Raw genomic sequence first — 18,487 nt, 5'->3', positions numbered from 1 at the left:
TGAGCCTTGGTTTGTCTCCGTTCAAAAGTGGGTATTTTACAACCCATGGCCACAGTGAAATTTCACTGTTACGTTGCTTTCCTTCCACCGTTTGCAACGCCGCGTGTTTTCTAAAAATACCATATAGCACTGTAAGTATTTTCTAAACCCTACTTTTAGATTTAAATATATTTTGCTCATTCAATAAATATTTGTTGTTGGTTGGCTGATTCCAGACTGAGTCCGAGGAGTTCGGGGGTCGGATGGATGGAGGACGGAGTTGCTTGTTTTATTGATTTATGGTTGGTTGATCGTTGTGTGCATTGAAATCGCATTTACATGGTGCATGTGCATGCGTTTTATTTAATTGGAGAAAATCCTGTTTTATTGGCGTAAGTGGATTTTTGGGTGCGTGTGTATCACGACCCCAAGCCGGGATGGGGTATTATCCCGGTGGAGCTCTTCTGGTCACTCGAGAGCCTAATAAACTGAGTGACGTCCCCTGAGTTGTCGCTGGACGACGACGGGAGCGGGGGCTAGAGGATGCTTGGCTACAAATGCGCCGGGCGCAGAACCGGGCATCGCTCTACGCACCAACTCCGTGACCCTTCGCTGGCAAGGGCTAGAGGATGCTTGGCTACGAACGCGCGGGGCGCGGAACTGGGCATCGCTCGTGTAGGTGTCACATGCGTGGTCGTTACCTGCGGTGTGGCACTGGAGCCAGGGTGTGCGGATGGCCCCTAGGGGAGGTCATGGTGTATACGGTTTAATTGGTAAATGGTTTGAGTTTGATATGGGCCAAATGTGACTTTTGGAGTGATATTTGGAAAGGATATGTTCTTGGGCCAAATGGGATTTTTGGCGTGCATGGAAAAATATGATTTTATGGGTTTTGTGCATTAGCATCACTTCATGCATATTGTTTGAGTTCTATATGTTTTTATCTGGTGGTGTTTGGATTTTACTTACCTGCGGCACCATTTTTGGTACTGTAGATTTTGGTGCATAGATCGAGGATGAGGAGGAGGAGGCTGAGCCCGAGGATGCGGCTCTACCGGGGTGCTGAAGTTTATGTTTTGTATTTGGTTTAAAACTATATTTGTAATTTGTAATGTTTATTTATGTATGTTTTAAGCAGCTTTGTTTTAAACAAGAAAAATTCTGGTACTTAGTCACGACTTTCGTTATCCGCTGCGTATTTCTTTTTGCACATTTGTTGCTTTTACACACACTTGACACTCGTCGATAGGGTGGTGACCCGTGTTGTCATCATCCGGACGTCTTGATTTCCCCGTGTCCGTGCGTGGGGATTTGGGGGCATCACATTTTCTAAACTCAACCAAAATTCACTTTAACACTTAAAAACAAGACTTGAAATGCAAACTAAGATATAGGGCAAGAAAACTTACACTTTTTGTGGCCCACTAAAGCTTCCAATACAAGAACACTCAAACACTCATACCTTTTGGCTTCTCTCTAAACTCTTAGAAGGAAGAAGGATCTCAATAATCAAGAGGAGCTTAGAGATGAGGTGTGGAGGAAATGAGGGAGTGGAGGGGCCTTTTATAGGAAGAAATGGGGGAGGAGATGTTGGCCTTAGCCCATGGTGATTGGGTGAAGTAGGTGGTGGTGTAAGGAGGTAAAGTTTTCATCTTGGTCTAGGACTGTTCATCCGGGTTTCGGACCGGATATCCGGGTGTACCCGGCCTAGAACCCGGATTTCAAATCCGGGCCGAAATCCAGCCCATGTACACTCGGTTATGACCCGATCCGAAATCCGGATGGATCCGGATTTGTTGAAACCCGGAAATCCAGATTCCGGGTATACCTGGTTTTTTTTTTTTTTTTTTTTTTTTAACTACAAAAATCTATATTGTTAAATTTCTTTTAAGAAGGATTTTGTTTTCATTCTATTACAAATTTTTCAAAAAAAAAATGTTAAAAAGAATATTCTTTCATATACAAAAATAATTATTTTTTTTAACTAAATGCATCTTAAAATAAAATAAAATAAAAAAACTGCAATCACTACATATTATATTATTTGGTGCATATTCTTTTATATACAAAACTAATTATTATTTTTAACTAAATGCATCTAAAAAAAAATGCAATCACTACATATTATATTATTTGGTATTTATACATTACATTACAAAACATAATTATAAAATATGAAATTACATATAAAAAATAGATTACATAGAGCCACCAATACATATTACATAATATGTCTGTTTTATGCAATTAATGCATTTCTCAACAGCCATTGTTGGTCCAAGCTTATCTACGACTCCTCATATACGGTTTGAGTTGAGTATTTCTCACCAATAGTCTCCTAGCACCCCTGTAATTAATAAGTAGCATAAATTTTTAGTCAAGTTGAAGAACAATCAACATTCCTACATAATCGCTACAGAATCTGTTTTCACTTCTCAATTCTGAAATTCCAAGTTCTAGACAATAAGGTAGAGACAAAAGAGGAAAGAAAACATACATCAGAATATCCTTCTATATGGGAGATACCTCAATAATGAAGTTCCTAACTTTCAAACTAAAAAAAGGCTTTGAAATTTCATTGTACTTTGGAAGTCTAAGAAAAAGAAATGGGGACTATCTACATTGAAGCAGGATGCAGTTTACTACATATAGGTGCGAGTTAACCTATACTCCAGATCAAAGGCCCCAACCATCATCAATTTTCTCAAACTAGTAGCTAAATTCAATCGAGGACCTTACAGAGCAGTTATTTGTATGAATTCAGTGCATGCAGAAACGAGAACATCATCACAAATAAATGGGAGAAACAGTTCAAGGTTCTACTGTAAATTTTTTTTTTTTTAAATATTACAGTGGAAGAGACGATTCTAAAAGGAAAAGTGAAAACTAGTATAAAAGGCCTAAAGGCGCAAGAAAGAAGACACCAAAATCCTTGAACATAGGGCAAGCAACCAAAAACACACCTAATCTATTATAAAGTTTGCTACCAACGTCAATCATAGAGATACCATCAAACAAAGCAAAATGGAGACGTATCAGTCATAGGGATAACAAACATATGCCCCCAAAACACACCTAATCTATTATAAAGCTCAAATATAAAAATGGAATGTAGCCTTCAAACACAAATTATTATTTATGATAGCCGGTTTCATAACAGAGGCAGATATATCACTCTGCGTGGTTTTTGCACTACGCCTAAGAGCAACCTTTGTTATGCTATGTTGGCCACAATCAAAGCTTACCGGCTAGTTACCAACACTAAACCGACAACCCAAGGTTCCACCTTTTTTAAACCAATGAAATGATTGCTTCCAAGAAGGGTGCAAGGAAATTCAAATGCATCATTACTGGAACCAGAGGCCACCTAATTTCTTAGTCTTCTCTGCTTTACCATTTCTCTTTTCCCAAATGTAACGAGATTTTTAGGATCAAAATAAAAAATGTAGGAACCCTAGATCTGGGCATAAAACACAAAAAAATGAACACAAAACAGACCCAAATCAACAAATTAATAACAGAAAAAAAAAAATCCTAAAAAATTGCTGCAGATATGAACTTGAATAGATTCTAGCATAGATCTGTCCGTAAAAAACCCATTAAAAAAAACAAATACATGTAGATCTGAACTACCTTTCACGAAATGAACATCTCGAGTAAGAGAAACGGCGAGACCAGAGTATACGTGCAGCCAAGGCTAAAACCCACAAAAAAAAATTATACATTAAGATCTGAACTGCCTTTCACGAAATGGCGATCTCGAGCGTGTCATGTGGGTTGTTTCCAAACTCATTTTGTGTGTGAGAGAGAGATCTGAGCAGAGAGAGGTCCGAGAAGAGAGAGGCCTGCGGTCTGGGCTTGGGGAGAGAGAGAGAGGGTTTGAGATTCGGGCGAGAGAGGGATCGAGAGCTCGACGATTGAAAAGGGAAACAAAGGTTTTCATATATATAGTCTGGGTACCGGGTTTTAAACCTGAAACCCGGATTGTATAACCGGATCCGAACCGGAATGATCTGGATTTTATAATGTGGGTTTCGGCCCGGATTTAATCCGGGCCGAAATCCAGAATCACAATCCGGTTATCCGGGTTCCGGACCAGGCCGGAAAAAAATCTGGTCCGGATGAACAGCCCTAGCTTGGTCGCATCATCTTGTGCAGGTGAATAATGACCCAAGTCAAATGATGTTCTTCATTTTCAGGTGCTTTCATGCAAGGAGAGGGTACAGGTGTTGCCATGGTGCATCATTTGAAGAAAAATAAAAGAAAAGGTTTTATAAAAACAAGCATGGTAGGCAACGGGGTTCAAGGATGAAATCCTTGTGGGAAAATCTAGTCAATTGCTCATTATGAATTTGATAGTCTCTTGGAGATTGGATGGTGATGGAGGTGGCATGTGGTGGTGGCTTAGCCATGGGTAGAAGTGAGGTTAAAATGCAATCAACCCAGTTTCCATCCAACTAGTGTTTTGGTGAAATCTGTTTGGGATTTTGATTTGGTTCTTGAAACCAATTTCGCCCAAGTCATGTTCTGGTTCTAAAGGGATGATATGAGGTGCTTAGAGACCATATTTCCCTTGAGAAAAAGGCACAAAAAGTTTGGGCTAGGGGCTATTTAGTCCATTGCACACAGGGGCACACATGTGTGCCAATTTGTGTGGTTTTGGGGTTTTGATGTGTCATTACTCATAATGACATGTATGGAGATTTGTCTAAGGTTCTAATATGATCTAAAAATGATGTAATTGAATAATAAAATAAGAAAATTTCATATCGAAAAGGCTAGAAAGTTAAGAAAGGAAATTAAGTTCAAAATATGGTTTAAAGATCATTAATTATAGATAAGTTGATTAATGCTCTTAAGCCAAATTCAAGACTTAATTTGAGTCCAAAGAATCACTTAGGGTATAATATGGCATTTAGGAAACCAATGGTATGGTGTATTGGGCTTCAAATAGAAGAGTGAAAAAAGGCAAGACAAGGCTTTGGGCCTTGTTGGGCTTAAAAGGCCTCAAGTGTAAGTTGCATGGCTCACGGGCTTTGGGTGTAAGTTGATGGAAGGCCTTGATTCCAAATTTTGAGGGATTATGAGAGTCCTCAAGATCCACAAAGATAGGACTTGAAAGGCTTACCTTGTCATAAATGAGTCATGGGTCAAACCTAACCAATAGTTAGGCCCAAATAAGCCTCATGCCTTCCTCATACTTGGGTCAATCCTTTCAAAAGCTAACCCACCAAGACTTAAACCCGTACAAGGCTTCTAAGTCTTGGCCCATAACTTTCTAAAGGTCCTAAGAGCCTTAAGAGAATCACTAAAAGGCTTGCTTGTTAAACCACTTAGTCTTAACCCTCAAGCTTAATCATTAATGACACTAAGTGTCATAGTATAAATAAGTCTAACTATCTCCAACAAAATAAATAATATAATAATAATAATAATTTTTACAAATATATATTTATATATAAAGCCCAAAATTATAAGCTTTAAATTAAGGGTATTTAAAGGTTAATCCTAATGGGTAATTAGGTGGGGTGTTACAATAATCCTATCTCTAACAGATCTAAAAGCTATCATCTATGATTGACTGGTGGAATCCACAAAATCAACTGTTCAAGTGTATGCTAGAGGGTTACAACTTGCCAGAAATTCAATTGATGAATTTTTTTAGACCTTAAGAACATCGCAAAATCTAAGAAAGATTTCACAAATCAATTTATTGCTTATGTCTTATTCTGTCAGTATAGTCGGTTTCCTACCCACTATGGTGATAGATGTGTCATTTTAATTGTTTAAAGTACCTAGGAGTATGAGTTTGAGAAATTGATTGCACCATTAGTCTCAAATGATTATTTATGAATTTACGGTACAATAATATGTAAAATTTTTCATAAAATAAAATGATTCGATGACTTAGTAAGATATAAATCATAATATAAACATACTTAATATTAGGTTTTTCATAAAATATTTCATACTGAGAATTTAAAATCATGATTATTCGTACGCATACTATAACATGCATGACTTATCTTACTTATTATACTGGCCCACACACTTAACCCTGTGTGTAAATTTGTCCCATATCCTCAGCCGCAATGAGAGCTGCTAATTGTAGTGGACCATGCTGAGCTCCGTGGCTTGCACATCTACCCATATATCACATTCATACCATACATCTAAATGACCATATGATCGGTAGAACTGTAAAATATGACAAAAATAAATTAGATAAAAAACAATAATAAACTAATAAATTAATAATATTTTATTATTATATAAAAATAAATGAATAATTTAATGTGGAAATATATTTGAATGGAATATATAAAAGTCAAAATACTTAGGCCATGTTTGGATGTCGAGCTTAGTTGAAATGAATTAAGTTCTTTATAAATAATAATAAGTTGAGATAATAGAATGAGTTTTGTGGGATCTATCTAAGAGGAGTTTAAATATATTTGGATGTTTATTTTTTAAAGAAGAGTCAGTGTCACATGTCCAAGAGTGACCACTCTCCAAATTTTATTAATAATCCCTCACTTATGACAGGGGGAAACCATGGTTACAAGTCAACCATGGAAATTATTAGCAAAAACATCAACCCACCAACAATAACCAAAAAACAATCAACTTATGTAAAAAACACAAAGAAAATTACAATTTACTAAACCCATAAATAAGGCAAGGACCATTTATCGATACGCAGCAAGCCCTGAAGTCTTGGAGGGAGAAGACTGTCAGTGCCAAGATTAATGCAAGAATTATGAGCCCCTTCTTTTGCAAAGAAATCAGCAACCATATTCCGTTCTCTATAAATATAACAAATATGACCATCAACATCTTTAAAAAGATCAACCACCTCCTCCTAAAAATTCCAAAGATACCAATGAGAACACTTCCCACGTTGAAACCAAGAAACCATTATTAAAGAATTAATGTATTTGGATGTTAAGATGAATTTAGATGTATTTATGGAAAGTTGAAAAGGGTGGTAAGTCCTACGTGTAAAGAAGTTTTGAGTTGAGTGACGTTGAATGATTTGAGAGTTGTGTATTTGGATGTTAAGATAGGTCTAAAATAGATCCTAACTTAGATGAACTAAGCTCATTTAAGGATCCAAACAAAGCCTTAATATTAGCTAAAATTTCACTTTGAGATCGCTAATCATGAGATGCTTTAAGTGCTTATTTGGATTCAGAGAGTTTCATCTCATCTCATCTCATTATTACAACTTTCCCAAATTCTCACACAAAATATAATAAACAATTTAATTTTTTTCAAATTTCAAATAATAATAATATTAAATATAATATTTTAATAATATTTTATTCACCTTTTATTTAAAACCATATTATCTCATCGTACTATCCAAAAGAACCCTCAGAAGGTCGATAAATTCAAGTCGTGGTTCATGAGTTGTACCATATACGTGTCATGGACCCCACATCACTATCATGATTATTTCTAAATAAGATTTCATGATTTTTTGTTGGGGACCCAGCCCGCATAATTAAAATTCAAATAGTTCTATAGCTACCGAGCCCAAGTGCTAGTTTAGGTACTAGAGTATTATCAGAATACTTAATTACTATTCATTATTTTATCATTACTTTTCACATACTTTTTATTAATTTTTAATACTATTCAATACTATTTAATATTTTATGACTACTTTTTCACTACTATTTACAGAATATATAAGATTACTTCACTATCTGAACGCAACCTAAGGGCATGTTTGAGGCATGAAATGAGACACAAAATTTTCATATAATTTTATTTTATCTCATCTCATCTTATTCCTAAACATAATTCAAATACAAAATTTACAAACTATTCATTACAACTTTTTTCAAAGTAATCATTACAATTTTTTCAAACTTTCAAATAAAAAATAAAAAACAATTCAACTTTTTCAAAACTCTAAATAAAAATAATATTACAAAACTATATTTTTATAATATTTTAACTTTATAATATTTTTTATTCAAATTTTTCAAAATTCAAAAAATATTTAACTCAAACTATTTCACTATTATTCGCAAACGATCTTACTACTATTTATAAAAATTTTATCTCATCTCACTCTCTAAATTTATCCTAAGTCTCAATATCTGATTCCAATTGACAAGGCTTTATCCTAAGTCTCAATATTTGATTCCAACTGACAAGGCATGCTACATGGCACTATTTAAATTAAAAAAATGAAAAAAAAAACAAAATGAGGTCTGAAGAATCCACCCCTACCGATGCCAAACACCCAAACTCTATACCGACGCCCACCTATTCGAGCTCCTCCATCAAACCACCATCAAGCACCATCATCCTATCCGCAAGGCAAAAGAGATTCATTTCCAACGTCGTTTTCATGCTCCCCTCCATCCGGCCTCTAATCTCAGCGGATATTTCTTTTAGGGTTTTGATCTACAAACTTTGGGGTTTTTTCATTTAGATATACAAATATTAGGGTTATTTAGGTTTAGTTAATTATTCCTTGCTAGATCTACAAGTTTTAGGTGAAAATCTATTTTATGGTGTTTTTAGTAGAAGAATGATGGAAGTGGTAGATGATGGAAGGCTATCGAGAAGGGGAATGGGAAGTTATTTATTGTTAGTTAGAGCCATGTGCAGTCATGTATTCATTTTAAGGGTGAATGTCTATTATGTCCTCACTTACTCTTCTAGGATTACTATAATAGCCCTTAAATGTAACTACCATTTTCTAGTTGTTTTCTATAATACTATAAGTCTCCAGTTGTAAAATTCATTAAAGATTGGTAATGAGAAAGTTCTTTGGAGGTTCTGAATCCCTCGAAGATCAGAGGTTCTTTACTCATTTTTGTGTCATATACTCTAGTATTTTGTTACAATTAGCATCAGAGTAATTTCGTAATTCTGGGAGATTGGATTCAAAGATGGTAGAAGGGACACGATTTAAGGATTTGGAGAAGGTAGTTCTTGGATTGAAGCAGCATCAAGAGTTGCAAGAAAAGTGGATGGAAGATCATCAGAGTCATTGGAGGTTCTAAATTCCAAGATGGATCTTTTACTGGAAGCTGTGAATGGGGGAAGAAATGCTCGGAGTGGAAATGGATAGAATGGTGATGGGGTTCAGTCTAAGAACTTGAATGTGGTTATAGGGATGCAAGTTCAGGGTATCAAGCTGGATTTTTCAAGATTCGATGATGGAAACCCAACTGGGTGGCTTTATAAAGCATAATACTATTTTGCTTTACATCCTATGCCAACTGAACAAAAGATTAATGGCCTCATTTTATATGGATGGGAGTGCATTAGTATGGTTTCAACATTCTGAATAGAGACTTCTTCTTTCAATACCTGGGAGTCTTTTGTTGAAGCTGTGCAATTGAGATTTGGGAGTTCTTGTTACAATGATCCTATGTAGTTACTCACAAGGTTGAGGCAGAGTTCAACAGTTGGAGCATACAAGACTCACTTTGAAGAGATTTCCATTAGATGTTTGTCTAAAACCTATTAGCTTTCTTATTTCTTGAGTGGTCTTTGTGATGAGATACGATTGCCTATGAGAATGTTACACCCTATGTCTCTAGATGTTGCCTTTGGATTAGCAAAGGTCCAAGAGGAGTATGTTACGAGTAATCGAAGAAATAGAAGATTGCCTGGACCAATTGGAGGCAACAATACATCTCTTGAATATGGAAATCTTAGCTTCAAACCCTCAATTCCAGTTCAAAAAGTGTCACTTGCTGAGATGAAAGAAAGAAGATATAAGGGGTTGTGTTACTTATGTGAGGAGAAGTGGAATCCTAGTCATAAGTGCAAGAAGGCTAAGATGTTTGTCTTGGAAGGTACAAAATTGTTTCAAGAAGAAAAGCTAGAGGTTGAACAGCAAGAAGTGCATCAAGCAGATGGAAATATGCTAGTTGAATGTGAGGTGCTTGAGATCTCATTGCATGCAATTGCAAGATATTTGAGCCTGAGAACTACGAGGGTTAGTGGCAAAATTAAGGACTATCTAGTGGTGCTTCTGATCGACACTGGTAGTATACAAACTTTCTTGATCCAATGATAGCAAGAAAGGTGGGGTTGGTTGTTAAGAAAACTGAACAAATTGAAGTTAGAGTCGCTACTGGTAAAAGGATTGCTGGTGAAGGCTTAGTCCAAAATGTACATCTTCATATGCAAGGGCATTATTTCAACACTGATTTTTTCTTGCTTCCTTTAGGAGGCTGTGATGTTGTGGTTGGTATGCAATGGCTTAGGACTTTAGGTCTTGTTATATGGGATTTTAATAGTCTCACAATGACCTTTGAGCATGCAAAAAATTCTGTCACTCTACAAGGCTTGGGTTCCAGCATGTTTGAAATTGTAAAGGGTGTACAAATTTGTCAATTAAACATTGTTGAGAGGAAAGGAATGTTGTTGTTGATTGCTTAAGAGCAGACAAATCAGATGCCTGGGAAACATGATTCTAATGTTGAGGCAGTTTTAATCAGATTTGGAAGTGTATTTGATGAGTCAAACTCAAATCAATGGATGGAGAATTTAGACTCATTGAAGAACCCGTCTCAAGAACCCAGATTACAAAGGAGGAACGCCACAAAGGTTGAGATTTACCTTTGATAAGTTCAAAAATTCAATCAAGAACAAGAGGAGTAAACTCAACTCACAATGAAAATTCAATATTGTCTAACCTTCTCAAATGAGGTTACAAGTGGTTTAAATAAACAATCCCTAAAAATTCTAATGAATACTGACGCAGGTATTGTATCATAAACAGTGCCACGCTACAGTAACTTCTAAAACCCTAGTTCAAATAAAATAATAACTTTCCAAATAAGCCATTAGCAAAATACAAGATCTTCCCAAAAATCCTAATTCATTAGAAATAAGATGTGTGGGCTGGATATCCTCAATCCCAATTATTCTAGATTAATTCATATGACTAATAAAATAAGTCATTTTTAATGAAATAAATAAGTCCAAGGCCTTCAATAACAATAGGTCCAAGTCATGTCTTCCATAGCGTATCACATAGATGAAAACTGGATCTTCTTCTCTCAAGCTCATCTTAAATATTGGCTAGACTCAACCCAAGTGGATTGCATCAATCCTTGCATTGCTTCCTTACTCTTATTAACTTCTAATTTTGTAATTGATCCTTAAGACTTGGTCCACTTTGGGGCCCATCAGTTGCCCCTAAGGAGAGTCAAGGATTACTATATCAATCTTAAAGACTGGACTATGCTCCATATCCTTGAGACCATACAGGTATCCCTTCATTCAAAAATCTAAAATGGAAAAGATAGACAAAGAACTATTGAATGTTGGTGTTATAAGAAGTAGTCAATCCCCATTTTCTTCACCTATTCTTTTGGTGAGAAAAGCTAATGGTTCATGACAAATGTGTATAGATTATAGGGATTTGAATAGGGAAATTGTTAAAGATAAGTTTCCTATCCCTATAATTGATAAATTTTTGGATGAATTGCATGGAGGCTTAATTTTTTTTGAAGTTAGATCTTAGGTCTGGGTACCACCAGATTCATGTGAGGGAGGGGAATATAGAGAAAATTGCATTCAGAACACACCAAGGGCATTATGAATTCTTGGTTATGCCTTTTGGCTTAACCAATGCCCTAGCCACTTTTCAAGCCTTGATGAATGAGGTATTTCAGCCTTTATTGAGAAAGTTTGTAATTGTTTTTTTTTTTTTTTATGACATATTAATATATAGTCAGTTTAAGGAAGAACACTAAAAACATCTTGTTGTGGTGTTAGAAACTTTAGCAAAGCATACCCTTTTTGCAAAAAGGAGTATGTGCAGATTTGCTTGTGAAGAGATTGACTATTTAGGACATTTGGTCTCTAAAAATGGTGTAAGAGCAAATCCCTCAAAACTTAAAGCAACAACAGATTGGCCTTACCAAAATCTCTTAAGTCATTAAAGGGATTTCTTGGTTTAACGGGGTATTATAGAAATTTTGTTAAAGGATATGGTTTAATTGTTGCACCATTGACTAACTTGTTGAAGCAGGATGCATTTCTATGGAGAGATGAAGCTAAGGCCCTTGAGGAATTGAAGAAGGCAGTGACAAACCCACCTATTTTGGCTTTGCTAGATTTTTCAAAACCATTTTTGCTGGAATGTGATGCTTCTAGTCATGGTATTGGTGTTGTCTTGATGTAAAAGTGGAGGCCATTGGCATTTTTTAGCCAAGCTTTGAAGGGTAAAGCAATGGACCTCTCTACATATGAAAAAGAGTTGCTTGCAATTGTATTGGTTGTGAAGAAGTGGAGGCCTTATCTGTTGGGAGCTATGTTTGTGATTAAAACTTATCAACAAAGCTTGAAGTTTTTATTGGAGCAGAAGATTGGAACTCCATCTCAACAGAAGTAGATTACCAAGTTGCTTGGATATGATTTTACAATCTAATACAAAAAATGGAAAGATAATGTGGCTGCTGATAGTCTTTCTAGAAGAGAAAAAGTTGAGCTATTTGCTATCACAATGCTTGATCCTTTGTGGTTAGAGTAGTTGAGACATTCTTATTTGCTTGATGAAGAAATTTCAGCCATTTGTAAGAAGCTGCAGGAGGGCAAGCTTCTTGATAAGAAAATTGAGGTGAAGAATGGTTTGTTATTCAAGAAGGGGAGGTTGTTTTTATCTTCTTTATCACCTATGAAGGGGCAGATTTTGCAATTTATACACAACAGTGCTTTTAGGGCATTCTGGTTACTAGAAATCTCTGCACTGAGCAAGGGTTGATTTTGTATGGAATGGTATGAGGAGGGATATAAAGCATTTTATCAAGGAATGTCAAGTCTGTCAGAAATGTAAGTAAAAAAGTATACAACCTGCTCGGTTATTACAACCCCTTCTAGTTCCTAGCAGATCATGGAGTGATATCTCCATGGATTTTGTTGATTCCTTACCATGTTTAAAAGTCTTTTCTGTGATTATGGTTGCAGAAGATAGACTCACAAAATATGCTCATTTCTAGCCATTATCTCACCCTTACACTGATGTATCTGTGGCTGCTTTGTTCATTTCTCAAGTATTCAAGTTACATGTTATGGCAGCTACCATAGTGATTAATAGGGATGTGACTTTTACAAGTAATTTTTGGAAGGAGATGTTTAGATTACATGGAACTAAACGACACTTTACATTTGCCTATCATCCACAATCTAATGGGTAGATTGAAGTGGTTAATAAGTGTGTGCAACAATATTTAAGGTGTTTTGTGAGTGAAAGGCCAAAATAGTGGGTGCATTGGCTTTATTGAGTTGAATGGTGGTACAATACATCAGTCCACTCCTCTACTAAGATGACTCCATTCGAGGCCTTGTATGGTGTTTCCCCTCCAAGTTTGATACAGGATGTTCATGGCACTACTCAGAATGAAGGTGTAGAAAAAGAATTAAAGTCAGGGATGAGATATTGGTTTTGTTGAAGAAGAATTTGCTTGCTGCCCAAGTAGCTATGAAACAGCAATATGATAAACATTATGCTCAGAGGAAGTTTCAGGTGGGCAATTTCATTTATTTAAAGATGCATAAGTATAAATAGCAACTATTAACCAAGCCAGTAGATCCAAGTTAGCAACCAAGTATTGTGGGCCATTTAGGGTGTTGGAGTGTATTGGGGAAGTCACTTACAGATTGGAATTGCCATCAAATTCATCTGTTCACCCAGTTTTTCATGTTTCAAGGCCGAAGAAGTATGTTGGTTTTGATTCTCAAGTATCTCCTGTGTTACCATTGATTGATTCACATGGTTGTTTTAGAGAGGAACCAAAGGCTATAATTGAAAGAAGAATGACTACTATGGATAATAAGCCTTTTATCGAGTTGTTGGTCAAGTGGTGTGGTTTAGATGAGGAGAACTCTACTTGGGAGCTTGTGGAACAGTTGAGAGCTCATTATCCTAACCTTGTCGGCAAGGTCTTTTAATGGGAGGGGCAATTGTTATGGTGTTTTTAGTAGAAGAATGATGGAAGTAGTAGATGAGGGAAGGCTATTATGCAGGGGAAGGAGAAGTTAGTTACTGTTACTTAGAGCTATGTGCAGTCACGTGTTCATTTTTAGGGTGAATGTCTGTTATGTCCTCACTTACTCTTCTAGGATTACTGTAATACCCCTGAAGTGTAACTGCCATTTTTCGATTTTTTTTTATAAATACTGCAAGTCTCATTGAAGATTGTTAATGAGAAAGTTCTTTGGAGATTCCTGATCCCTCTAAGCTTAGAGGTTCTTTACTCATTTTTGTGTTATATACTCTTGTAGTCTGTTACAATCTGCACCACGGTAACAAACATCGGCTACAATAGGCTCAGCAGTGAGGAGAGGGTTTCCTTAGGGAGTCCAACAAAGGGGAGGCGATAATACCTTAATGGTGAGGGGCTTCAGTTTCAAGACTTGGGATGGAGGCAACGGTGAGAACTTGTGAGGGGCTTGGGATGGACTCTACAATGGTCTTAGGGGTGAGCGACCAATGGTGATGGTGACAGTCTCGATTTTAGGCCTTGGGGAGTCGACAGTCTTAGGGGTTTTTAGAAATGGCTCAGTGGTGAAGCTTCAGACTTTGGGAGAGGGTGGAAGGGAGGGACGTAGGAGATTTAGGTTTCTCAGTTTTCTACTCCTTTAGTTTCGACGTCAGTTTCCTCTCCTAGAGGTCCTTCTTCTTCTTCTTCTTCTTCTTCTTCTTCTTTTCCTTTTTTGTTTTTCAGCTGATCTTGATATATATATATATATATATTTTTAAAAAAAATTTCAATAGGCCAGGTGGTCGTATCCATGTTAGTCAAGACTGAGGCTTGAGACATTTGCTCGGTGGGTGTAGCATTTTCCTTAAAGAGTGGTGCTACTCTACCGCTTGAGTAGTTCTGCTCCATTTGATTGCTAGCAAACTTTAGGGTTTTTATTTTTTAATTCTTTTTATTTTCTATTTTTTAATATATTTAAATATATATATTTTTTAAAAATATACCAATACATTAAAAATCATTTTCCTTAATCATTAAGTAAAATAAATTAATGAATGGTCAAAAGTAGTATTTTCTTTTCAGTTTTTCTTTGGAACCCCAGATCCTATAACTTGAGTTTAATGGATCCAATAGAAAGATTACATATCAACTAAGAGCATCCCATCCGGTTCTGCATCCCTCTTCTATCTCCATTATTTAGGGAAAATAATAGAGTTTTTTCACTAAACTAACTCCCCATCCCAATCCCCATTTTGCGGTTAGGGTTTAGGATATGTTCTGTGATTCTCCATTTTTGTAGATTCACTGTATGTCCCCATCTCCTCCAAACCGCATTCGGTTTCCCCTTCCCTCCCGCTTCTTCTTCTCTCTTGCTAGGAACGGTTGGCCACTCCCTCCCTCCCATCTCCTCTCTCTGGCGCTCCCTCTCGCACTGCGGCCATTTCCCTGCAGGTACTTTTCTCTTTGTCTCTCTCTCTACCCTCTGACTTCAAACCCCACAGCTTTCATAGTAGACCCTCTCTCTCTCTCCACTTCAGATTTCTTGTGGGTTTGGTGTTGCACGCGTATGTGTTCATCCCTGGAGTTCTAAAGTTGCTGAACGGTGGTAAGACCTTCCTTATTCTCTGCTTCTCATGATCACACACACATTCCTTTTGGTTATTTTCCATGAAGTTTATGTGAAGTGAGTGTCAAATGTACAGTCCAGAAAATGTAAGAATTTCTCCTACATTTTGTGTGATTTTGGGTCTATGCCGATATTGGGATTTGGGGATTTCTCCTACGTTTTGTGTGATTTTGGGTCACTGCCGATTTTGGGATTTGGGGATTTCTCCTACGTTTTGTGTTATTTTTGGTCACTGCTGATTTTGGTCATTGCTGGGTTTTCTCATACATTTTGTGCCATTTTGTAATAGCTCGGGGTTAGTTTAAGCTTGTGGTGCTCCCCTTGAAACTTTGCATCAAACATGTGCTGAGGTTAATTCATACCTTTTGAAGGTTGGCTGACATTGAAATACTTAAGTTTCTACCTATTTGATGAAATCCTAGTGCTCGTATATAGTGTTTTGCTTTTCTAGTTTAGTTGTTATTTGGAGAGATAGAAATGTTCTGAGTTTTTAGGCCATGAGACATCTGTTGTGAATCTCAAATTGAATTTTTATTTTTATTTTTTGAGTATCTGTGCTTTGGCGTGTGCTATAGATACTCTTTTTTTTTTTTTTTTCAAACTTGATGGAGTTCACTGAACTTCATAATCTTAGCAAGTAATCTGGTATTTTCTCTATAAGTATCCTGTATTAACTCTAGTATCCTATTTTATGTCAACTCTAGTCCATGGTATTTTAGAATCCGGATGGGAATTTTCAATGTTTATATTATTGTAATTTGTATTAATAAACCGAAAGGCCTTGGGTTATATATATATACACATATTTTCATTAGACCACTAATTTGGGAACCCCTTTAACAATCAAGGGATTTGGCGAAAATAGCCAATCCATAAATTAACTAGAGAATGTTTGGAAAAGTTGTTGTCTAAATTTACAGCCCCTGCTTTGAGTTCCTTGCTCTATTTCAATGTATAAATTGCAGTTGTAGCATATTATAACTCATTAGTCATATGATGTATTTTTTATGGAATCTATTTTGTGGAATAACTGAAATCATATTGTCGAAAATCCTAGTGTTTATATTAAGGATAACCAAGCTAATGAACTTGATTATTAAAAAGGATATATCTCATGTCTTTTCTCCATTAAAAAGGAAAAATGAATTGAGTGAAATTATTGAATTGACATGATTATGTGTTACCTGCGGCTGCCACTTGCCATTTGGCATTGTTGTGTACAAATTTGATAGCTTTTTCTAACTATCTATAGATGCATGAGGTCCATTGTAGTCAGCTGAGGATTGGCCAAATACGTGTGGATCCCAAAAATATGCCTCGATGACTGTCTATCAGCCTTGTCATTAAGAACAATATCGCTATCATCTTTAAAAGATACGTATGTCAGCAATTTGCGAAAGAAATTATGAGCCATTTGATCAAAGGAGTGGGAGATCAGGGGAGACTATTGAATTTCGATTCTATAGATCAAATGAGACTTGAGTTTGTAAGAATATGAATGCTAGCAATATGCGTATTTATTGAAGAAAAAATTACCGTTACATATATGACAAAAAATGTTACCGTTTGAGAAAAGATAAAAAAAGTTACTATTGAAGAAAAGACAAAAAATGTTACTGCTGGAGAAATGACAAAAAATATTACCATTACATAAATGACAAAAAATTTTATTATCAATATGTGACTAGGTATTACGATTAGAGAAACTAATAAAGAGTACTAAATAAAAAAAATTGGCCATCACGTTTGAAAATATACATATTAAAAAAATTATTATTTTTTATAATATGAATTTTAGTTATAAAAATTAGGGGTGGGCAGCGGGGCCCAACCCCGTCCGCCCCGCCTCCGCATGGGCGGACGAGGTACCTCGCACCGCACATGTCGGGGCGGGGTCCCCTACCCCGCATGAAACACACTAAGCAAGGGCGGGGGGCGGGCAAGGCTCAACCCCACCCCACTTTTCCCTCGCCCCGTCCCGCACTTTATTTTATATTTATAAATCTATATTTATAAATATAAATATTTTATAAATATAAATATATATTTTACAAATTGTATATATATAAATATATATTACAATTTGTTAGACTTGTTCACAAGAATTACAAGAGAGTGAGACTTGTTCACAAGATTGCAAATGGCATGGGCACCCTAGGCCACCTTATATAGAACTCCAAGAGTCTATATAGAACATACAAGAGTCTTACTTGAGCAATGTGAGACTTAACTGTGATTCTTGTGAACAAGTTTAGCAAATTTAAAAATTAATAACATAATTTTTATGTTATTAGTTTTTAAATTATTATTATATATATAAATTTTAATTTACGATTTAATTATATAATAGTTTTTTTTAAGTGAAGTGGGCGGGGGGCGGGACAGATGGGGTGTTCGCCCCGCCCCCCGCACCAGGGCGGAGGGCCCCGCCTCCGCCTCCCGGGGGCTGGGTGGGGGATGGAATTTCCATCTCCCGCATATGCAAGGGAGGGGTGTGCGGAAGGGGTGCCCCCATCCCCACATATACAGGTAGCACCCCTAATAAAAATAATATAGTTAAAATTGTATAAATATTTAGTAAAAAGTGAAATATGATTTTAAGTTAAATTATAAGAAATTTTACAGGAATGCAAATGGAATGCTCTAAGAGCATCCCATCCCGTTCTGCATCTCACCCCCATCCTTATAATTTAGGGAAAAATTATAGGGTTTGGCTCAAAAACCCTCTCCATCCCGTTCCCCAAAATGGGGATGAAAATTAGGGGTGCTACAGGAGGTCCCCATATTTGAGGACCCACTGTACATCCGCATCGCTCTCTCGCCCCAACGATTGCCCTTTCTAGCCCGCGTCTTCTTCTCTCCCCCCACCCCGCTTCCCTCGCAACGCAGCACAGCCGGATTCTGCCCTCCTCGA

The sequence above is a fragment of the Carya illinoinensis genome, chromosome 12 (assembly GCF_018687715.1).
Source record: "Carya illinoinensis cultivar Pawnee chromosome 12, C.illinoinensisPawnee_v1, whole genome shotgun sequence".
NCBI lineage: Eukaryota > Viridiplantae > Streptophyta > Magnoliopsida > Fagales > Juglandaceae > Carya > Carya illinoinensis.
Note: the sequence above shows the minus strand (reverse complement) of the source record.